Source organism: Trachypithecus francoisi, unplaced genomic scaffold (genome assembly GCF_009764315.1).
Source record: "Trachypithecus francoisi isolate TF-2019V2 unplaced genomic scaffold, Tfra_2.0 Lachesis_group12, whole genome shotgun sequence".
Classification (NCBI taxonomy): Eukaryota; Metazoa; Chordata; class Mammalia; order Primates; family Cercopithecidae; genus Trachypithecus; species Trachypithecus francoisi.
This window is the reverse complement of record NW_022681457.1, coordinates 103420379-103440680: the sequence shown is the minus strand read 5'-3', so window position 1 is coordinate 103440680 and position 20302 is coordinate 103420379. Positions and strand designations below refer to the sequence as shown.

At 50.5% G+C, this 20302-nt stretch overlaps 1 protein-coding gene across 1 annotated transcript in view; it reads left to right on the top strand.

The window, feature by feature from the left end:
* Positions 1-9456: 9456 nt before the first annotated feature.
* The window catches only part of ALPL (alkaline phosphatase, biomineralization associated), a 70656-nt gene continuing 59810 nt past the window's right edge, over positions 9457-20302 (top strand). The window contains exon 1 of the mRNA XM_033227948.1: positions 9457-9611. The gene's annotated coding sequence lies outside the window, so the exon portion shown is untranslated. The remainder of the gene's footprint in view (positions 9612-20302) is intronic.

Sequence of the window (20302 nt, the reverse complement as noted above, 5' to 3'; positions counted from 1 at the left end):
TACACTTCTAGCATGAACCTAGATGATTAATATATTTTAAAATATATTGGACTTTATATATATACAATATTTTTATTATTATTTACTTCAAGGTGCTTTGGCAAAGTGATTGCCTAAATCCTAAAGCACTGTGTGTGGGACATTTGTGAGCTGCCTCTCCAGCACCCACTCCCCTCTTCTCTTTTCAGGGCAGATTGGGTGGGTTACACTCCACTCCATCTCCAAGGGTGGGCCTGGATTGGCTTAAATCAATCACTGTGGTGATAAGCTTAGGGAGTTCATCATGGAGACTGGGTCCAGGAGATGCAATTCCAAGACTTGTGTTTGTTTGGGGAAATAGGTTTTCTTTCTTTCTTTTCTTCTTCTTCTTCTTCTTTTTTTTTTTTTTTTGATATATTAACAGTGACTTCCATATATCACCTGGGAACCTCTGCTTGGGTAAGAATGGGGCCAAGAGGGAGGAAGAAGAGCTGAGAATGGAAAGACAGAAAAGCAAGGTCCTGATTGTATCACTGAACCACTGGGAAGATGCTCTGGATGTAGACTTTTTTTTTTTTTTTTTTTTGAGACAGGGTCTCACTCTGTCACCTAGGCTGGAACGCAGTGGCGTGATCACTACCCACTGCAGCCTTGACCACTCCATACACCCCCCTCCACCAGCTCAAGTCATCCTCCCACCTCAGCCTCCAAAGTAGCTGGGATTACAGGCATGTGCTGCAATAATCAACTACTTTTTGTGTTTTTGTTGTTGTTGTTGTTGTTGTTGTTGTTGCTGTTTTTGAAGAGATGGGATTTTGTCACATTTCCCAGGCTGGTCTCCAAGTCCTAGGCTCAAGCCATCCTCCTGCCTGGCCTCCCAAAGTGCTAGGATTACAGGCAGGAGCCATCGTGCCCTGCCTCTGGTTATAGACTTTTCAGTTTAGTGAGCCAATACATTCCATTATTTTCAAAACCAGTTTGAGAAGTTGGATTTTCTGTTACTTGGAACTTTCTAACTGGTGATGAAACTGGTACCAGAAGCAGGATGTTGCAAGCAACAGGCCCTGCACTGTGGGACTTGTAGAGCTGACCAGGTAGGTGCAGGAGACCTGGATCCGAGGCTCTTGGCTGGGAAGGTGGCAATTCTCAAATAGTTGGTAGTTAAAGAATTGGTTACTCCACAACCTGCTGAATCTTGGAAGTTAAACCATGTGCCTACATAAGGCTACTTCTTTAGGAGACTTGTGGGAAAATTTTAGCATTTTGAAATGTTTGGCCACTTCTTATGGTCATTAGTAAATTCCTACAAGAAAGAAACATTCTTCTTTTGAAACAAGCCTGCTTGAAAGGAGAGAGGGAAGAACTACAGTTTTGCTAAGAGAGGCCCTTTGGACTTGAGTCCTGCAATCCAAGCTGATGGAGAGTCTAGGAGTCCAGCCAAACAGCTGAATTCTCTACTCCAAGCCATATTTAGTGTAAGGGGAGGCCAGGAGGTAGGAGAGAGCAGAAGATAAAACTGAAGAATCTTCAAGCCCCTCCTAAACACATCCTGTTAAGTATTCTTTGTTTGATAAGCAGACCCAGCTCCTCTTCTCATGTCCTTGCTGGGATGTAGACGGTAGATAAGAGGCCAATTACTGGTACCTCTCTGCTCCTATCCATGGCTTTAACCTGCCAAGATAGAAGCCATCCATTAAAACAAGGCCTGGAGGAACTCATAGAGCTCAAGGTCAGTTGTCAGGAGATACATACTCCCAGGTTGTGTTCTGGACACACAGATGTCGAAGGTCGCTGGGTTGGGCTACTGGTCCATGCATTTCAGTGGAAGCAAATAGGCAGGACACCTATTAAGGTGTAAGTCTTTAAAAATAAGCCTTTAAAAATATTGCTGGTTGGCCAGGCACGGTGGCTCAAGCCTGTAATCCCAGCACTTTGGGAGGCCGAGACAGGTGGATCACGAGATCAGGAGATCGAGACCATCCTGGCTAACACGGTGAAACCCTGTCTCTACTAAAAAATACAAAAAACTAGCTGGGTAAGGTGGTGGGCGCCTGTAGTCCCAGCTACTTGGAAGGCTGAGCCAGGAGAATGGTGTAAACCCGGGAGGCGGAGCTTGCAGTGAGCTGAGATCCGGCCACTGCACTCCAGCCTGGGCGACAGAGCGAGACTCCGTCTCAAGAAAAAAAAAAATTGCTGGCTTGGGGTGGTGGGTCACACCTGCAATCCCAGCACTTTGGGAGGCCGAGGCGGGCAGATCACTTGAGGTCACGAGTTTGAGACCAGCCTGGCCAATATGGTGAAACATCATCCCTACTAAAAATACAAAAAAAAAAAAAAAAAGAAAACAAAAGTTACCTGGACGTGTGGCAAGTGCCTGTAATCCCAGTTACCTGGGAGACTGAGGCAGGAGAACTGCTTGAACACAGAGGCAGAGGTTGCAGTGAGCTGGGATCATGCCACTGCACTCCAGCCTGGGCTACAGAGCGAGACTCCGCCTCAAAAAGAAGAAAGAAAGGAGGAGAGGAGAGGAGAGGGGAGGAGAGGGGAGGGGAGGGGAGGAGAGGAGAGGAGAATTGCTAAAAGAATCCCCAAGGTGGCCAATACCAGCCTGCCATCGTGCAGGCCCTAAAGCCTCCTTAGGTCCCTGAATTTGCATCTAACAGGAAGCAGGATGCTAAAGTGGTACAGCATCCCAGGGGAAGCACCTCCAAGGTTTATATCAGTTGTATCCATGGAAGACAGGGAGATGATGGCCGGGCGCAGTGGCTCATGCCTGTAATCCCAGCACTTTGGGAGGCCAACGTGGGTGGATCTCTTGAAGTCAGGAGTTCAAGACCAGCCTGGTCGACATGGTGAAACCCCATCTCTACTAAAAATACTAAAAGTAGCTGGGCATGGTGGTGCACACCTGTAATTCCAGCTACTCTGGAGGCTGAGGCGGGAGAATCGCCAGGAGGCAGAGGTTGCAGTGAGCTGAGATCGCACCACTGCACTCCAGCCTGGGAGACAGAGTCTTAAAAAAATAAAAAATAAAAAGAAGAAGAAGACAGGGAAATGGACAGGCAGGCTGAGGTACAGGCAGGAAGATGGATGGATCTTAAAGAAGATTTTATCAGAGTTGATGAAAGCCCTGTGTCAGAGGTGAAGGAGGTCTTCTCTCTGCCATCCTGGGGATAGTCAAGCATTTGTCCTACTTATTAGGGATGGCTTCTTCTTCTTTTTTTTTTTTTATTTATTTATTTATTTTTTGAGGCAGAGTCTTGCTCTGTCGCCAGGCTGGAGTGCAGTGGCGTGATCTTGGCTCACTGCAAGCTCTGCCTCCTGGGTTCATGCTATTCTGCCTCAGCCTCCTAGTAGCTGGGACTACAGGCACCCATCACTATGCCCAGCTAATTTTTTGTATTTTTTTAGTAGAGACGGGGTTTCACCATGTTAGCCAGGATGGTCTCCATCTCCTGACCTCGTGATCCGCCTGCCTCAGCCTCCCAAAGTGCTGGGATTACAGGCATGAGCTACCGCACCCGGCTTTTTTTTTTTTTTTTTAAATGGGGTCTCACTATGTTGCCCAGGGTAGTCTCAAACTCCTGGGCTCAAAAGCAATACTCTAACATCATCAGCCTCCTGAGTAGCTGGGATTACATGCATGTGTCACTGCACCTGGCAGCGATAGCTTCTTTCCTGCCTCCGTTCTGGAAAATACCACGGACTGCTGAGGCTGGGCCTGCCTGAATCTGTTTTGGCCTCTGGAATCCAGCCCCCAGCACACTCCTTGACCCTTCCTCTTGGCTTGCCGCCTTCTCCAAGGCCAAGAATAGGAAGCAACATGCTCTTTCTGAGCTTGGCACTTCTTCACAAGTCCCTTTAGAAATAAAAGACAAAATGAGGACACTGTTTGCCAGACAATGGGGTTTTCTCACAGGGCAGCCTCCACAGGCCTTTGTTAGGAGGACTTCCTTTAAGGGCAGCTGGAGCTGGAAGACAACCCGGGCCAGGGGCTGGCCAGCTCTTAGGGTACTGAGCTCAGAGCTGACTGCTAGGAGGGACCTGGGGCCTGGGGATGGAGCTGTGGGTGTGAAGGGATATGGTGGATTGGAACCGGAGACTGACTGAGATAGAGAAGATGAGGCTGGAGCAAAGGCTGGAGTCAAGATAGGATGAGGTCAGAAGCTGGGGCAGGATTAGAGGAACAAGCCTGGGACTGGGGGAAGGCTTGAGGGTCAGAACTGGTCCTGGGAGGGCATGTCACACACTGCTCAGGAGCCCAGGCATCAGACACAGGCAGCCTGGGTTCCAACTCTCCTTCTTCCCTGGTTATCTGGGTGGCCTTCATCTCAGCCCCCACTTCCCTCATCTTCACTCCCCTCACCTTCCCTCCAAATCTGCCCCACTTTGGCGCTCCTGTCCCCCTTATCTGCTCCAACTCCTTGTCCATAATCTTATGGTCTTTTAAAATTTATTTATTTATTTATGAGATAGAGTCTCACTCTGTTGCCCAGGCTGGAGTGCAGTGGCACAATCTCAGCTCACTGTAACCTCCACCTCCCAGGTTCAAGCAATTCTCCTGCCTCAGCCTCCTGAGTAGCTGGAACTACAGGGGCGCGCCATCACACCCAGCTAATTTTTGTATTTTTAGTAGAGACGGGGTTTCACCATGTTGGCCAGGATGGTCTCGATCTCTTGACCTCGCAATCTGCCCACCTCAGCCTCCAAAAGTGCTGGGATTACATCGTAACCCACCATGCCTGGCCTATTTATTTATTTATTTATTTAGAGACAGAATCTCCCTCTGTTGCCCAGGCTGGAGTGTAGTGGCACAATCTCGGCTCACTGCAACCTCCGCCTCCCAGGTTCAAGTGATTCTCCTGCCTCAGCCTCCTGAGTAGCTGGGATTACAGGTGTGCACCACCAACCCCAGCTAATTTTTTTTTTTTTTTAAAGTAGAGACAGGGTTTCTCTATGTTGGCCAGACTGGTCTCGAACTCCTGACCTCAAGTGATCTGCCCACCTCGGCCTCCCAAAGTGCTGGGATTACAGGCATGCACCACTGTGCCTGGCCCCCTGTTATCTTACTAACTTACTTATTAATGTTTGTTGTTTATTATCTACCTTCCCAACTAGAGTGTCAGTTCCATGAGGATAAACATTCTGTTTTGTTCACTGGTATGTCCAGTTCCTAGAAGGGTGCCTGGTGCAGAGCAGGCATCCAATAAACATTTGTTGAATGAATAAGGTTGCCAAGCCTGCCTGGGATAACAGCCTGCTCACTGGAAAGGTGACGATAACAACAGTGACGGTGCTTTGGTGTTGCAGAGAGGAGCAAGTTAAATCTCATATATAAAAATCTTTCCATCAGGCTGCAGACACAGAGGAAGTCCCCAGCAACAATAGCTCATATATGCCTCAGTTTCCTCATCTGTAAAGAGAGAATACTTTTATTAGCATTCAATTGCCCTGGCCACAGCAGCATTGTTGGTTTCATGATGCTGCTTCAACTGTCGTAGTCTCTTCCACCTGATGCCTTTTGGTTCATTTTTTAACTGAGTTAAAGGTAGGGCTGGACGTGGCACTTGGAATCAAATGGCTGAACCTGTGCTCAGGCCTGGGCTTGAGATAAAATGACCCCTCAAGTCCAAGCATCAAAACAGACCAAGGTTTCCAGGCCCCCTTGCCTTTAAATCGATTTCAGGCATTCTTTTCTCCAGCCCTAGGCAGAGATCCTCACTGCCTCTCCATGAACAGACCTCAGCGTTTTGTTTTTCTGTCTCTCTCCGTTCTTTCTCCTCTATCCCTGTCCACTGAGGTCCTGGCTGCCCCCTCTTCCCCACCCTACCCTATGCTTATGGGCTTCTGGCCTCATCTCTAACTTAGCTTCTAGTGTTTCCTTTCTTTTTTTCTTTTTTGAGACAGTCTTACTCTGTCACCCAGGCTGGAGTGCAGTGGTGTGATCTCAGCTCACTGCAATCTCTGCTCCCAGGGTTCATGATTGTCATGCCTCAGCCTCCTGAGTAGCTGGGACTACAGGTGTGCACCACCTTGCTGGGCTAAATTTTGTATTTTCAGTAGAGACGGGGTTTCACCATGTTGGGCAGGCTGGTCTTGAACTCCTGTCCTCAGGTGATCTACCTGTCTCAGTCTCCCAAAGTGCTGGGATTACAGGCATGAGCAACCATGCCCGGCCGAACTTAGCTTCTAATTCTAATGCCTGGTGAAATTCTTAAAAAAAATTTTTTTTTTTCCTAAGATAAAGTCTCACTCTGTCGGCCAGGCTGGAATGCAGTGGTGTGATCGTAGCTCACTGCAGCCTCTAACTCCTAGACACAAGAGACTCTCCCACCTCGGCCTCCCAAAGTGTTGGGATTACAGGCGTGAGCCACCATGCCCGGCCTGCCTAGGTGAACTTGAAAGTCTAGTTTGTGGCATAGGCTAATGGCATGCACTTAACAGATACGGAATAAATGAATGAGTGGGAAAAACCCTGGACTGGGAATAGTAAACCTGGCAACCAAACCCAGTTCTGACGCTGACCTGTAAGTAACTACTGTCTCTGGTCTTGGCATACTCCATCGGTAGTGGGGATTATAAACACCCTCCCTGCCCACCTATGATACTGCTGTGAGACTCAGAACACATCATTAGCTCTTAGGCACAGGGAGCTTGGAGGTTAAATCCAATTTGCTTAGTTTTCAACAAGGAAGTGGTGCCCCAGGCACAATGGTGGAGAGAAATCGAATGTAATGAGCTATTGCCACCAGCTGAGTGGTCCTGAAATAGTGGCATCTGGGTTATACTTAGAGATTGTCCAGTTCAAAAGGCCAGAGGGAATCTGAACCTCGATGGGAAGAGTGACTTGCTCAGCTCCCCAGCAAGCCAGGGCAGAGCTGGAGGGTGAACTGGAATCTCCTGGTTCGAGGTCCAGGACTCCTTTCCTCTGTGTTGACAGAGCCAGGAGGAGGGGCACCCGGGGAGCAGGGGAGGCAAGGGCTGCTGGGTGCCCCATCTCACTTGAATTCTCCTTGAGGGACCCAGCCTAGGAGCAGAGTAAGAGGGTGTGAGGGCAGAAGGTGGCAGGGCTGGCCAAGCAGTATAGTCCCTGCTGCTGATAACCAATCCCTGAACTCCCAAGGTGGAGGGACTTGAGGGCAGATCACAGACACGGGGGGCTAATGCTGGCCATGTGGCTCAACCCGAAGTGCCCATCCCTCATAGCTTTGGGGAGATCAGAAGTCAGGGGTAGGGTTGGGTGTGGTGGCTCATGCCTGTAATCCCATCGCTTTGGGAGAACAAGGCAGGGGGATTGCTTGAGCCCAGGAGTTCGAGACCAGCCTAAGCAACAGAGCAAAACCCTGTTCTCTACAAAAAATACAAAAATTAGCCAGGCATGGTGGTGCATACCTGTAGTCCTGGCTGCTGCGGAGGCTGAGGTGGGAAGATTGCTTGAGCCCAGGAGGTTGAGGCTGCAGTGAGCTGACATGCCACTGCATTCCAGCCTGGGCAATAGAGTGGGACCCTGTCAAAAAAAAAAAAAAAAAAAAACCGTCAGGGGTGCTGGCACCACGATAGGTGCAAGGGTTGCCTCCAATTCCCTCTGGCTCTGTTTCCCAGCCTCTGTCCAAGCAACACGCAGATTTTCCAGGCCTGGGGACTTGTCCCTGGCTCACTAATGATTATACCATCTTAAGTCTCCTGGAATCCTTAAACCCTTTTGCATTTGTAAGCAAGTATTGAGCCCCTCCCATGTTTTAGGCCCAGTGCTGGGTGCTTTCACCTGCAATTTCTTACAGAGTACAGCATTTCCTAAACTTAATTTGCTACCTCCATGATTTTTGCCATCATCACCCAACCCATGAAATACATAAACAGTATTTACTCAGTATTTTGACTCACTTTTAAAAAAGATAAACCTATCTGAAAAGGGAAACTATGTCACTCCTGTAAATAAGCAGTATCAACCAAAAATACAAAAAGAAACAAAAATAAATACAAAGACATTCTTGGTTTCTGGCACCAGAGCCCAGTTCTGGCTCCTGCTTTACAGAGAAGTCACGTGATCTCTCTGGGCCTCAGTTTTCTCCTCTGGTGAATGGAGCTGTTGGAAGTTAATGCATGCACAATGCCTGGCCCTGAGCCTGGCATGGAGTAGGTGGAAGAGAGGTTGCCCAACCTGGCTAAAATTGATCTCTGGGCACTGACACTTTCTCTCTGCTCCAGCCTCAGTTTTCTCCTTACGATCTTCAGGGGAAAGGTGGCTTCAGGAAGACTGGGACTTGGATGCCCAGGAAGGCAGGGCTCCTGGGGAATCACAGTCTGCGCCTTCAAATGTCTGACTGGCTTCAAATTTCTGACTGGCACAGATTGTTTCAGACAGTCCCAAGGGCCACTGAGAAGACCCTCCTGTTAGGAGTCAGTGAGCTCTCTGTCACTGGAAGCATTCAAACTGAGCCTGCCCACTTCTCACTACGAAGCTGTCCAAAGAATTCAGTGCTCAGAGGAAAGGGAGTGGTTATTCCATCAGAGGTGGAGGTGGTTCCCCAGGAGCGGGAGTAGGGCCTGTAGCACCCAGCATCTGCCCCTGGCTCCCATCTATCCGGGATTTTAGCGTTTCCTCTGTAGTTTTCAAGCACTGTCTCATATGACTCTTGCACCAGCGAGAAGCCAGGGGAGATGGTGCCTGCCTCTTAAAGAGGGGCAGGCTGGTCCACATAGGTCAGGTGACTTGACCAAGGTCACCAGAGCAGAGTTTTGAACTTGAGCTGTCTGACTCCACTGCCTGGGAAGTGCCTATCCCTCCTCTGGCATCCAGGGAGCATGTCCTGGGGCTCTGGCTGGGACATAGCCGTATACCTGCCCGGGCCCTTTACGTCTCTAAAGAGAGAAAGAGGGAAGGCCTCCTGTCTAGGGGGTGGTTTCCCTCCAGATGCCACCCCTCCGAGGTCCCCTTCTGCTGCTTCTTGCGGTAGCCAGGGAGGCAGCCCACGGGCAGGGAAGCGCGGGTGGGGGTGGAGAGTCAGAGGTGCACGTGGACAGAGACAGAGAGACAGGGACACGTGGGTAGAGACGGATAAAGACAGAGACCCAGAGAAAGCCAGATATGTTGACAGACAGAGACAGACGCCAGAGAGGAAGGCAGACAAAGACAGACGGGTAGAGACAAAGACTCCCACCAAGAGACGCAGAAGGAAGATGCCGACGGTAAAGACAAAACAGGAGTCGCGCGCAGGGAGCGGGTCAGAGCCCAGGCTCGCTGAGAGGAAGGGCTGCGTTGGGGCAGCCCGGGGGCAGAGAGCCCGAGAGCGCGGGGCGAGCGAGGGACGCCAGGGCCGCGCCACCCCAGCCAGTTCCTAGCTCCGCTCCCGGCAGGGGGCGCCCTGGCCTCGTGGTACGACCCACCAGCCGGGCGCGGGGCTCGGGCCGGGGGCGGGGCCGGGCTGGGGAGGGGTTGGGGCCGGGCTGGGGAGGGGTTGGGGGAGGGGGCGGGCTGCCCGGGCCTCGCTCGGGCCCCGCGGCCGCCTTTATAAGGCGGCGGGGGAGGTGGCCCGGGCCGCGTTGCGCTCCCGCCACTCCGCGCCCGCGATCCCGGCTCCGCGCTCCCACGCGCTTGTGCCTGGACGGACCCTCGTCAGTGTTCTGCGCAGGTAAGGACTCGATGCTGCCCCGCGCCCCGGCTCCCCAGGGCTCCCCCGGATGTGGTGGATGCTCGGCCCCTTCTGCATCCTCAGCTGGCCTCGTGTTGAACTTTAATGGGAGGGCCGGGGTCTCCAGCGCCACACCGCCCACAGCAGCCCATTCGGGATGCCCCGCAATTGGTCCTGCCTCTGTCCTCCCGCGCATCCCAAGCTCCCGGCGCGCGCTCTGGGCGGGACAGGAGGTTGGACGTGGCGCCCGCGGAGCCGGCGATATCAGAGGACCGCGCTTGGGACCGCCCTGCAGTCCCAGGGTCTGCTACTTCCCGAGCCGCTGCCTGGGACCCTGCCCTCTGTCTGGGCACCTGCCCTTGGTGCCCTGTGACTGAGCCCCTCCTGGTGCCTCCCTAGCTGTAGCTCTAGAGACTTGGACTGCCAACCCCCATGCCTCGTGCCTGGCAGCCCTCCCAGGCGTCCCACCTGACCCGGTGGGGTCTAAAGCAGTTTGGTTTGGCAGTAGGAGAGGGAGGGAGGCGCTTGGAATGGGGGGCATGGCGGGAGGAGACAGAGGACACCCGCGTGGGCGTCTGTTTGAGAGTGGGCACCCACTGTGGGCACCGCAGCTGTGGGGCAAAGCTCTGGAGCCCGCGAAACCGAAGGAGCCTGCCGCCCTCTTCGGGCTGTGCGAGGTGGGCCGCCCAGGGCTGTTTCCCTGCCCAGTCTTGGTAAGAAAGGGTTAAACGCAGGTCACAGCAGAAAGGCAGGAGGCCGAGGTAAGCCTCCCCCACTCCCCATTGTGCCTTATGACTCTTCTTCGACACACAATGGGGTTGAAGGCGGGGCCTTTATAAAGGCCTCTGGGTGGAGGGTGAAAATCATTGGGATCAAAAGAGGGGGCGATTCTCAGGCCAGGAAGGGCTTTGGGCCCTGGGAAACCATCAGAGACGGCTCAGGTGGGCCCGGCTGCCCAGGGAGGCAGGGGTTGGGTTCCAGTCTCAGTGTAGATAACTGCAACTATTTTTTGAAGGCCTACCGTGCGTAGAGGGACCTGCTCTGACATCTCATGTACATAATTTCATTTTACAAATGGGGAAACTGAGGCTTAGACAATTTAGGTAAGTGGTGGAACCATTGTTTGAATCCAGACTCCAAACTCTGCAACCCTAGCCTCCTACTCCCACTGTGCTGCCTAAGAGATATGGGGCTGAGCCTTGGTTTTGTCTTCGGGCTCCTCCTGGGCTTAGCCCGCTCTTCCTCCACTCTCCAGTCTTTCCCTTTCCAACTCTTTAGTCCTCCCCACCTGTGGGTGTCTCCACCCTGTCCTGCCCCAGCCATCCCACTGCCTGGCCCCATGCATCTTGTTCCTCGGTCACCTTTTTCTTTCTTGAACTGAACGCCTGTGAATTCCCTCAGAAGAGGCCCCTGGACACAGCTTCTCACCATCCCAACTGGTGAAGACTAGGCTGATGATCCGGGTCTGTGTCCGTGAGCCCATTTGTAAAAAGGGGTGTATTCCTCTCTGGGGACTATTGTGAGGAATAAAACTGAACTGAGACCAGAACAAGATGCTGTCTTCATTCAGCAAATACTTAAGCAGCTGCCATGTGCTAAGCTCTGTTCTAGGTGCTGGGAATGCTGCAGTAAATCAGACAAAAGCCCTCTTCTGGATTGGATGTTTGCATAACAAAATTCTTTCAGGTTTTGAGACTATCAAAATTCATGGTGTAGACTTGAAATCAAGCTATTCGCAAGGAAGGAGATTAAGATGCAATCACCTGTTAAATGGATCGACCAACCTTTGGCCCTCATTTTAGCAAAGGCAACCTCACTGTGGGACCTGGGTTCAGTTCTGTTTCCTCTCTGTGCCTCGGCCTCCTCCCATAAACTATGGAGATCAATAATGCCTACCAGCGGTGAGGTCTAGATATGGTAAATGCTTGCGAAGGGTTTAAGCTGGTACCTGTGCTTAAGAAAATCCTGGCTATCCCCAGCTCTATTCTCAGCAGAAAATGCAATGCGGAGACCGGATGTTGGGTTATGTCCCTGCCTCTGAACCTGTCACACACTTCTGCTCAGGCTCTTCCCATCCTGTCAGGCTGCACGTATGGGGTGGCATGGTGCCCTCCTTGCTCACACTCAGATGCCACCTTCTGTCGCCATCCTAAACACAGCCTGGGCTGGGAGCGCAGAGCTCCATGACGAGATCAGCCCTGGAGCCATCATCTCCACAGTGCTTCCTGCCCTCTGCCTGTTCTTGTGCCTCACCATGTCCCAGCTCAGGACCAAACTTAGCCCTGTTCTGTCCCATGACTTACATACCCAACATTCCCTGCAAGCTGGATATGATCTTGGAAAGGGGAAGTGAGTTGCCCAGAGGCACACAGATGCTACCTGGGGAGCTGGGGCTGGATCATGTGTATCTAGAATTCCAAATCTAGCGATCTCCATGCTGTACCCATCTCTGGGAATCAGGCCTTTTAATCCAGGGAGTAGGATCCGGTAGCAGAGCCCAAGTTCTCACCTTGAAATCAGTCTGACTTGGCCTTTTAATACAAAACCCAGAGCTCCGAGAGAACATTGCTGGGAGAATGAGCAAGCTGGGCTGAGAACCAGCACTCAGAAATCTCCATGTGGCCACAGGAATGCTGACTTGGCTTCCCAGCACCATGTCGTCGTCATTGGCAGGCTGGAGCTGGGCTTTGTGGTATGTTAGATTTGTTTTTTTTTCTTCTGGAGATGTCCTCACTTTCAGAGGGCAGTTAGGGGCAGTAGACTCATTCCCAGCACTGCCATGCGACCCTGGACAAGTCACCTTCCCTTTCAGAGCCTCAGTTTTCTCATCTGCAGTATGGGTTAACATTATAATATACTTTGCAGGGTTGCAAGATCATAAATGGTTTTCCAACTTTGGGCTGAACCAGCATTGATGTTATTAAGACATTCATATTTCCTGTGGAGCAATTTCAAAAGCAGTTACCTTTATCCCTACCAGGTGATCCTGAGGGCCTGAGGGAAGTCCACGTTTAGGTTACAAAAGCCTATACAGCAGGGAAAACACTGGTTTGGGGGCTGGCGTCTTGGATTCCAATCGCCAGCTGTGTGACCTGAGGCAAATCACTTTACCTCTCTGAGCTCGTAGGAGGTCCCCAACATCAAGATAGGATGCTCAGTGTCTGAAGAACATAGTCTCCATATTTTTCTGCCTCATTGTACCAGCCCCCAATCCCCTGCCAACACTTTGTTAATTGCTCCCAGAAAAACTCTATGCTTAAAGTTTTCCATGCTTAAATTCTCAGTCTCACTGTGGCATGAAATCAATTGTTTGCATTGAATTTGACTTCTCAAATTTAGGGGTAAAATTTGAGATGAGAGTAGGGGGTTAGGGAGGAGATGAGGACGAAGTTAAACCAGATGTGCTTTTGTTTAATTGTAGGATGGTGGTTAAGCTGCTCAAGTATTACCATCGTTCTTTCTGAATTCCAGTAACCAGGAGTCAGGTTTCACAAAAAATTGTAGTGTTCTTTCCTGGCTGGTGTGGACTCGCCCTCTCTATTATTATTATTATTACTATTTTATATTCATCCGAGGCCACAGAGTACTGGCCAGAGAAGAGACCTCATAGATGCCCAGAATTTCAGTTGGAAGGCCTTTAGAAGCTGGCTCGGTCAACTGGGCTCTTTGCACACCAGGGACACTGAGGCCCAGAGAGGAGAAGAGGCTTGCCCAGGGTCACACAGTTGCTTAGGGCAGAGTGGAGCAGGAGTTCAGTCTCCTGACTCTAAACTACATGATCTTTCCAAAGGCAACCACTTCTCCTGAATTTGGTGTGTTTCATGTCTACAGTATATTCTTAGCATAGTATGCTTTTTGAAAAACATTGTTTTTTTTTTTTTTTTTGAGACGGAGTCTTGCTCTGTCACCCAGGCTGGAGTGCAGTGGCCGGATCTCAGCTCACTGCAAACTCCGCCTCCTGGGTTCACGCCATTCTCCTGCCTCAGCCTCCCGAGTAGCTGGGACTACAGGCTCCCGCCACCTCGCCCGGCTAGTTTTTTGTATTTTTTTTTTTTTAGTAGAGACGGGGGGGGGGTTTCACCGTGTTCACCAGGATGGTCTCGATCTCCTGACCTCGTGATCCGCCCGTCTCGGCCTCCCAAAGTGCTGGGATTACAGGCTTGAGCCACCGCGCCCGGCCTTTGAAAAAGCATTGTTTAAGGGAGGATGCAGATCATGTGGGTTGGTGGGAAAAGATATTAAGCTCAGGAGAGCTGAGTTGAAGTCCTTGAACTACCTCTGTGATCTTGGGCAAGTCACTTCACCTGTCTGAGTCTCAGATTCTTCATCTGTAAACCAAGATATCTGAGGAGTAGGAGTGGAGAGATGAGACTTCCCTAAGACTTGGAATGGGTCTAATGTATTCAACTGGTCCTCAAATATTTATAGTCTACTGTGTGCTGGGTTATGGGAGGTCCGTCACAAACTGCCTTCCTAAGGCTGCAGGGGGTGGGGGATTGTTGACTTCTGCAGTGATTAAACAACTTTAATTTAGTTGCTGGTGTTGTTAAACCAGGCAATTTCTTTTTATATAAAAATAAGGGTTTCTGGCTTCTCTTGAAAGATCAGAAGATGTGGCCATATGGGGCTTTGTCCCTGCCTGGCCACAGTGGCTGGAACTGATTAGCCAGCTGCTCCATCCACTTTACCACAGTCTCCACCATGCCCCACTGCCTCACACCAGCCCACCTGCCTCCCTGACATTACCTGTCTACCTTCTGAGCTTGTGGTTTCTGGGCTAGAGGCGGTGAGGCCATGTAAGAGGGGCTCAAATTCCACTTGAATGATTGGGTGGGGCTTGGGCCAGCCCTCAGGGGGCTCAGGGTGAGACTATGGGACACATGAACAGCAGGACACCAGCCCCTCTTCCGTAGCCTGGCAACATCTACAAAACATGTCAGCTAGGTGAAGGAGCTTTCTTCCTGCTTCGGTGGTCCTCAGGAAGAGTCTGAGGGCTCTGGAAGTTTCGGAGCGATAGAGCATCTGCCTGTCAGGGCTCAATGAGCTGAGCCTAGGGTCTAGCTGGGGACAGGCATCCCTGGGTACTTCCTTCTAAAGATTGCATAGCCCCTGCAGGGAAGAGACTCCCTTGACATCTTCCACCTTACCCCTTGCTCCCCAAGAGCCCTGTGCATTGGTGTGTCACCTCACCCTATGCTCCCTGGTAGCCCTGTGCATCGGTGCATACCCACTTCTCAGACAGGAAACACGATCTTGCACTCTGAACCCACAGCTCTCTGTTCTACCCACTTTGCTGGGAGCCAGGGCCTGGTGATGACAGGCAGGTACCATGGTGGCTGCAGCAAGCATCTCAGAATCGCCATATCTAAACCAGAGGGTAGCACAGGAGGCTGTGAAGCCTGATGGTTACATGTGGGGGCTCTGGAGGCAGCTGCTATATGTGAGATTCTAGGTCTCCATGAATCAGCTGCTCCAGGGGTTATGAGTTGGACAAAGGGAGCCTGACTGATTGTTGATTGCTGATAGTAACCTCACGTCCTCTGGTCCTTACACCTGCAGACGAGTTCAGAAACGTGCCCTGTGTGGGAAGTGGCATTTTGTGAGCACCGTTGGGTACCAGGCACTTTCACACATTACCTTTGATGCTCATCTACCCCCTACCCTCCGGCATTTTGCGGTTAAGGAGACTGAGGCTCAGAAGGCAGACATCTTACGATTACTCCTCCCCCATGTCTCTATGCCTCTCTGCTGTGACCCAGGGAAGGGAGGAGAGGACAGGCCGGAAGGTCATCTCTGGGAATAAGGCCTTGGAGACCCTGTAGTGAGGCCCTGACCCTCCAGACTTTCTGGGCCACCCCCTCCTCCGCTCCAGCTTGTTTCAGAGAAGCTTCTTCATCCTTCCAGAGCTCAGTTTGTCATTCAGGTGCATGAACTTTACCTGGCCAGGTCTGCAAGCTGCTGGGTGGAACTCAGCAAATATTTTATGTTCTTTTTTTTTTTTTTTTTTTTTGAGACGGAGTCTTGCTCTGTCGCCCAGGCTGGAGTGCAGTGGCCGGATCTCAGCTCACTGCAAGCTCCGCCTCCCGGGTTCACGCCATTCTCCTGCCTCAGCCTCCCGAGTAGCTGGGACTACAGGCGCCCGCCACCTCGCCCGGCTAGTTTTTTTGTATTTTTTAGTAGAGACGGGGTTTCACCGTGTTAGTCAGGATGGTCTCGATCTCCTGACCTCGTGATCCGCCCGTCTCGGCCTCCCAAAGTGCTGGGATTACAGGCTTGAGCCACCGCGCCCGGCCTATTTTATGTTCTTTAAAAAAATTTTTAGGTGGCCAAAGCAAATTGCTTTTACTGGAAAAGCCAGAAGTGCAAACTTTATTTTATTTTTGCAGAGATGGGGCCCTGCTATGTTGTTCAACCTGGGTTCAAGAAGTCTACCCACCTTGGCCTCCCAAAGTGCTGAGATTATAGGCAGGAGCCATTGTGCCTGGCCCATAAGTGCACCCTTTACAAAGACCTACCAGGTGACTCTTTTTTTAGACTGAGTCTCGCTCTATTCCCCAGGCTGGAGTGTAGTGGCGCGATCTCGGCTCACTACAACCTCTGCCTCCTGGGTTCCAGAGATTCTCCTGCCTCAGCCTCCTATGTAGCTGGGATTACAGGCATATGCAGCCACACCCAGCTAATTTTTGTATTTTTAGTAGAGACGTGGTTTCACCATGTTGGCCAGGCTGGTCTCGAACTCCTGACCTCAGGTGATCCACCCACCTTGGCCTCCCAAAGTGCTGGGATTACAAGCATGGGCCACCACACCCGACCCCAGTGACCTTTTGTTGGGTCAACCTCGTCTTCTCTAGTGCACCTTTACTAGGTCAGTAAAGCCACAGGGTGAGAACCCACTTAGCTCTCAGGCTGAGGTTCTCAGGCCTCTTGTTGGCTGCCACTGAGTGTCTCGGGCTTGTATTTATTTATTTTATTTTGTTGTTGTTGTTTGAGACAGGGTCTAGTGGCTCTGTCGTCCAGGCTGGAATGCAGTGGCACGATCACAGATCACTTACAGTGCAGCCTTTACTGCCTGGACTCAAGTGATCCTCCCACCCCAACCTCCCAAGTAGCTGGGACCACAGGCATTCGCCACCACACCCGGCTAATTTTTTTTATCACTTGTAGAGACGAGGTCTTGCAATGTTGTCCAGAGCTGGTTTCGAACTCCTGGGCTCAAGTGATCCTCCTGCCTCATCCTTCCAAAGTGCTGGGATTTCAGGTGTGAGCCACTGCTTCCGGCCAGCCTGGCTTTTCGGAGGATCTCTTCCCCCTCCACCTGTCTCCACCTTTACTTACCTCTCTCTCAGCATACAGGAGTTACTAACTGACCTGTCTGCCACGATTCTGGTTAGAAAGTGTCTCATCTGAGGCCCATTTCCCCTCCTCCACTCCTTCTGAGCCCTTCTATAGCTGCGCTTTCTCTGCCTCATTCCGCTGGTCCCTGCTATGCCACTGCTAACTAAAAGTCCATAGTCTATAAGCCTGACATGTACGTATTAGGCATGGTGCTCAGTGCCTTGCCTGTAATTACTCATTTGGTCCTACAGCAGCGCTGAGTGGCAGGTGCTATTATCCCCACATTACAGACGAGGAAACTGAAACACAAACTCCCCCAGCGGTGAAGTGAGAAATAGACGTGTTTGTTCCCTACCATTACCCATCCAGCCAGCCAGGGCTACTGCTTTCTCCACGATGTGAATGACATAACCCATCATCCTAGAAGAGTCAGTTCTGTATTTATCTTAAAACCATCCAATATGGAATTCATATTCTAGGTCCGTTAGCCTATCAAGATATTGGAGATAAACAGGGTTCCTCTCAACAGCTTGTCCAAGCCCTCAATCACCTACGTGATTTTTGTGTGTGTGAAAATGCTATTTTTTGTTTTTCCCCTTGACCTAATCCTTATTCAGATGCTCCTTGATTTACCAAAGGTTTTTGTCCTGGAATTGTAAGTTGAAAAATATCGTAAGTGGAAAATGGATATAACACCTAACCCGTCAAACATGGTAGCTTAGCCTAGCTTACCCTAGATGTGCTCAGAACAGTTACATTAGCCTGTAGTTAGGCAAATCATCTTACATGAGGCCTATTTCATAATAAAGTGTTGACTATCTCATGTCAATTTCTTGGTTGTACTGTATTGAATGTGAAAAACAGAATGGCTGGCGGGTACTTGAGGTGTGGTTTCCACTGAACACTATAGCTTTTGCATCATCGTAAAGCAAAAAAATCTTAAGTGTAAGTTGGGGACAGTCTGTAATGAACATTTAAGGGCTTACGCTGTGTCAGAAACTGAGCTAATCACTTTGAATGACCTTATTGTATTGAGCTCGTAATTCTGCAAACAAGGAAACAGAAGCTCAGAGAAGTTGAGTAACGTTCTCAAAGTTTGGAAAGTGCAGGTGAGACTCAAATCCAGGGTTGCCCAATCAGATTGGCATCTGGATTCAAATTTGCATGTTTGGAGACAGCTCTCAGGGCACCTTGTGGTACACATTTGTTTTTCAGTGAGTGTTTGCAAATGACATGGGGGTAGGAGGTCCCGGGGGAGGAGACAGAACATAGACACACCTGGTAGGGCAGCAGCGTTTGTTCTCCCAGACAGTGGATCTTAACCTCTTCACCCCCTCGTAGGAGATGACAAGCCTACAAGGAAGCATCTTGAGAAACCCAGAGGGTACTGGGTTTGAATCCCAGCCCTGCCATTTCAATGGCCTTAAGTCCCTTTCCCTCTCTTAGCTTCTGGCTACCCTGCCCACCACGCATGATTTATTTGAATGAGGCAAAGCCTTAAGATTTTACGGTTTGTGGATGGCAAATAGCCAGCATGTCTCCTGCCTCTCTCCTGCCCTGCACCCACATCAGACATCACTAGTCAACCACTGCTCGCTTTCCTTCCCAGGTTCCTTCTAGGTACAGTGTTCCAGGCAGCCATTAGCAACTAATATAGAGTTGGCACAAAAGATAAAAGGACATCCCAGAAACATATTATATTTGGTCATGGTGTGGGTGGGCGTAAGGAAGGGATAGGTCCAGGTGGCACCCAGTTCAGTGTCACGGTGCTCCTTGGTCTTCTTTTCCTTGTCTTTGGAGGAACTAAGCTAGACTCTACCAGGGCCTGCCCCAGGTCTGGGGTAGGAACCTTTTATGAGGCACACAGCTGTGTGCATGTTCAGTCCCAAGGGATGGGCAGGTTTCTGGGCCTGATCACTGCCTAGGCTTAAAGTAAGAGTGATAAGAAAGAGGCCGGTTTCAGGTCCTCCTGGAAGGAGTTAGGCCTGCCCCGCTCCACCCTTTGTAATAATATCCATAGTAGTAATATGAGTTCTTGACACTGACAGACCACTTGTTATGCACCAAGCCACTCTGCGAAATGCTTTGTTTACATTTACACATTTAATCCTTGTACCAGCCCATTTTTCAGGTGAGGAAAATGACTCAGTAATTTGCTTGGGTTTGCCCAGCTGATAAGTGTCGGAGCTACGATTTGAATTCACATCTATCGAACCCTGAATAAATAATTCTTACTGCTACTATGGATATTATGACAAAGGATGGGGAGGGGCAAGCCTAACTCTTTCCAGGAGGACCTGAAACTGAGCTCTTTTTTTTTTTTTATGGTATCCAGAATATCACTTTATAAACTGTTGTCAGCTTACCATTTAAACATTAATACCCAAATACAGAATTTAGACAATTATTTAAAATTTTAACTGTACCATCCCCAAACTCAGCTATGAATTTGGTCTGGGGAGAGGGCTCCATAATAGGCCACTGAAGTCCCCCATCCACCCCATTATTCTCCCCCAAAAACTGCTGCCCGACTGCTCTGCCAGACTTGGGCTAGAACCTGGCTTCACTGTACAGTGTGGCAAAACCGACCCACCCACAAACTCCATCCCAGTTGTTGGGATGCTAACACACTGAAGCTGAAAGACCCGACTTGGTTTTGCCACAGATCAAGGTGCATCTGACTAGAAAGCCTGTCCTCTACCTTATTTCCTGCACAGGTCTTTTTCTTTGTAATGCAGCAAATGCTACACAGCTCAGATCCAATGGGACACAGGGAAAGGGGCTGTAGTGCAGCCCAGCTTTGCTGAGGGAGACCCCTGCCTCACCAAAGCTCTTTGCTCACAAAGGCTGAAACTGGCCTCTTTCTTGTCACTCTTACTTTAAGCCTAGACAGTGATGAGGCCCAGAAACCTGCCTCTCCCTTGGGACTGAACATGGGCACAGCTGTGTGCCTCATACAACGTTCTTACCCCACACCTGGGGCTGGCCCTGGTACAGTCTAGCTTAGTTCCTCCTGCTTTCCTTCACCGCAGGCTCAGTGTAGGGCCTGCAGGCTCAGTGTGGGGCCTGCGGGCTCTGCCTCTTTCTCTCGGCTTACCATGATCATTTCTCATTCATGAGTACCATACATGCCTTTGCCTGTGGAAAGCGCTTTGCCATTGGCAGAGCCTTCCACGTTTACACATGGGCAGCATAGCAAAGGGCATCTCTATTTTTGCAAGATAGAAAATTGAGGCTCACAGTCCGGGCGCAAGGGCTCACACCTATAATTCCAGCACTTTGGGAGGCCAAGGCAGGCAGATCACTTAAGGTCAGGAGATCAAGAACAGCCTGGCCAACATGTTGAAACCCTGTCT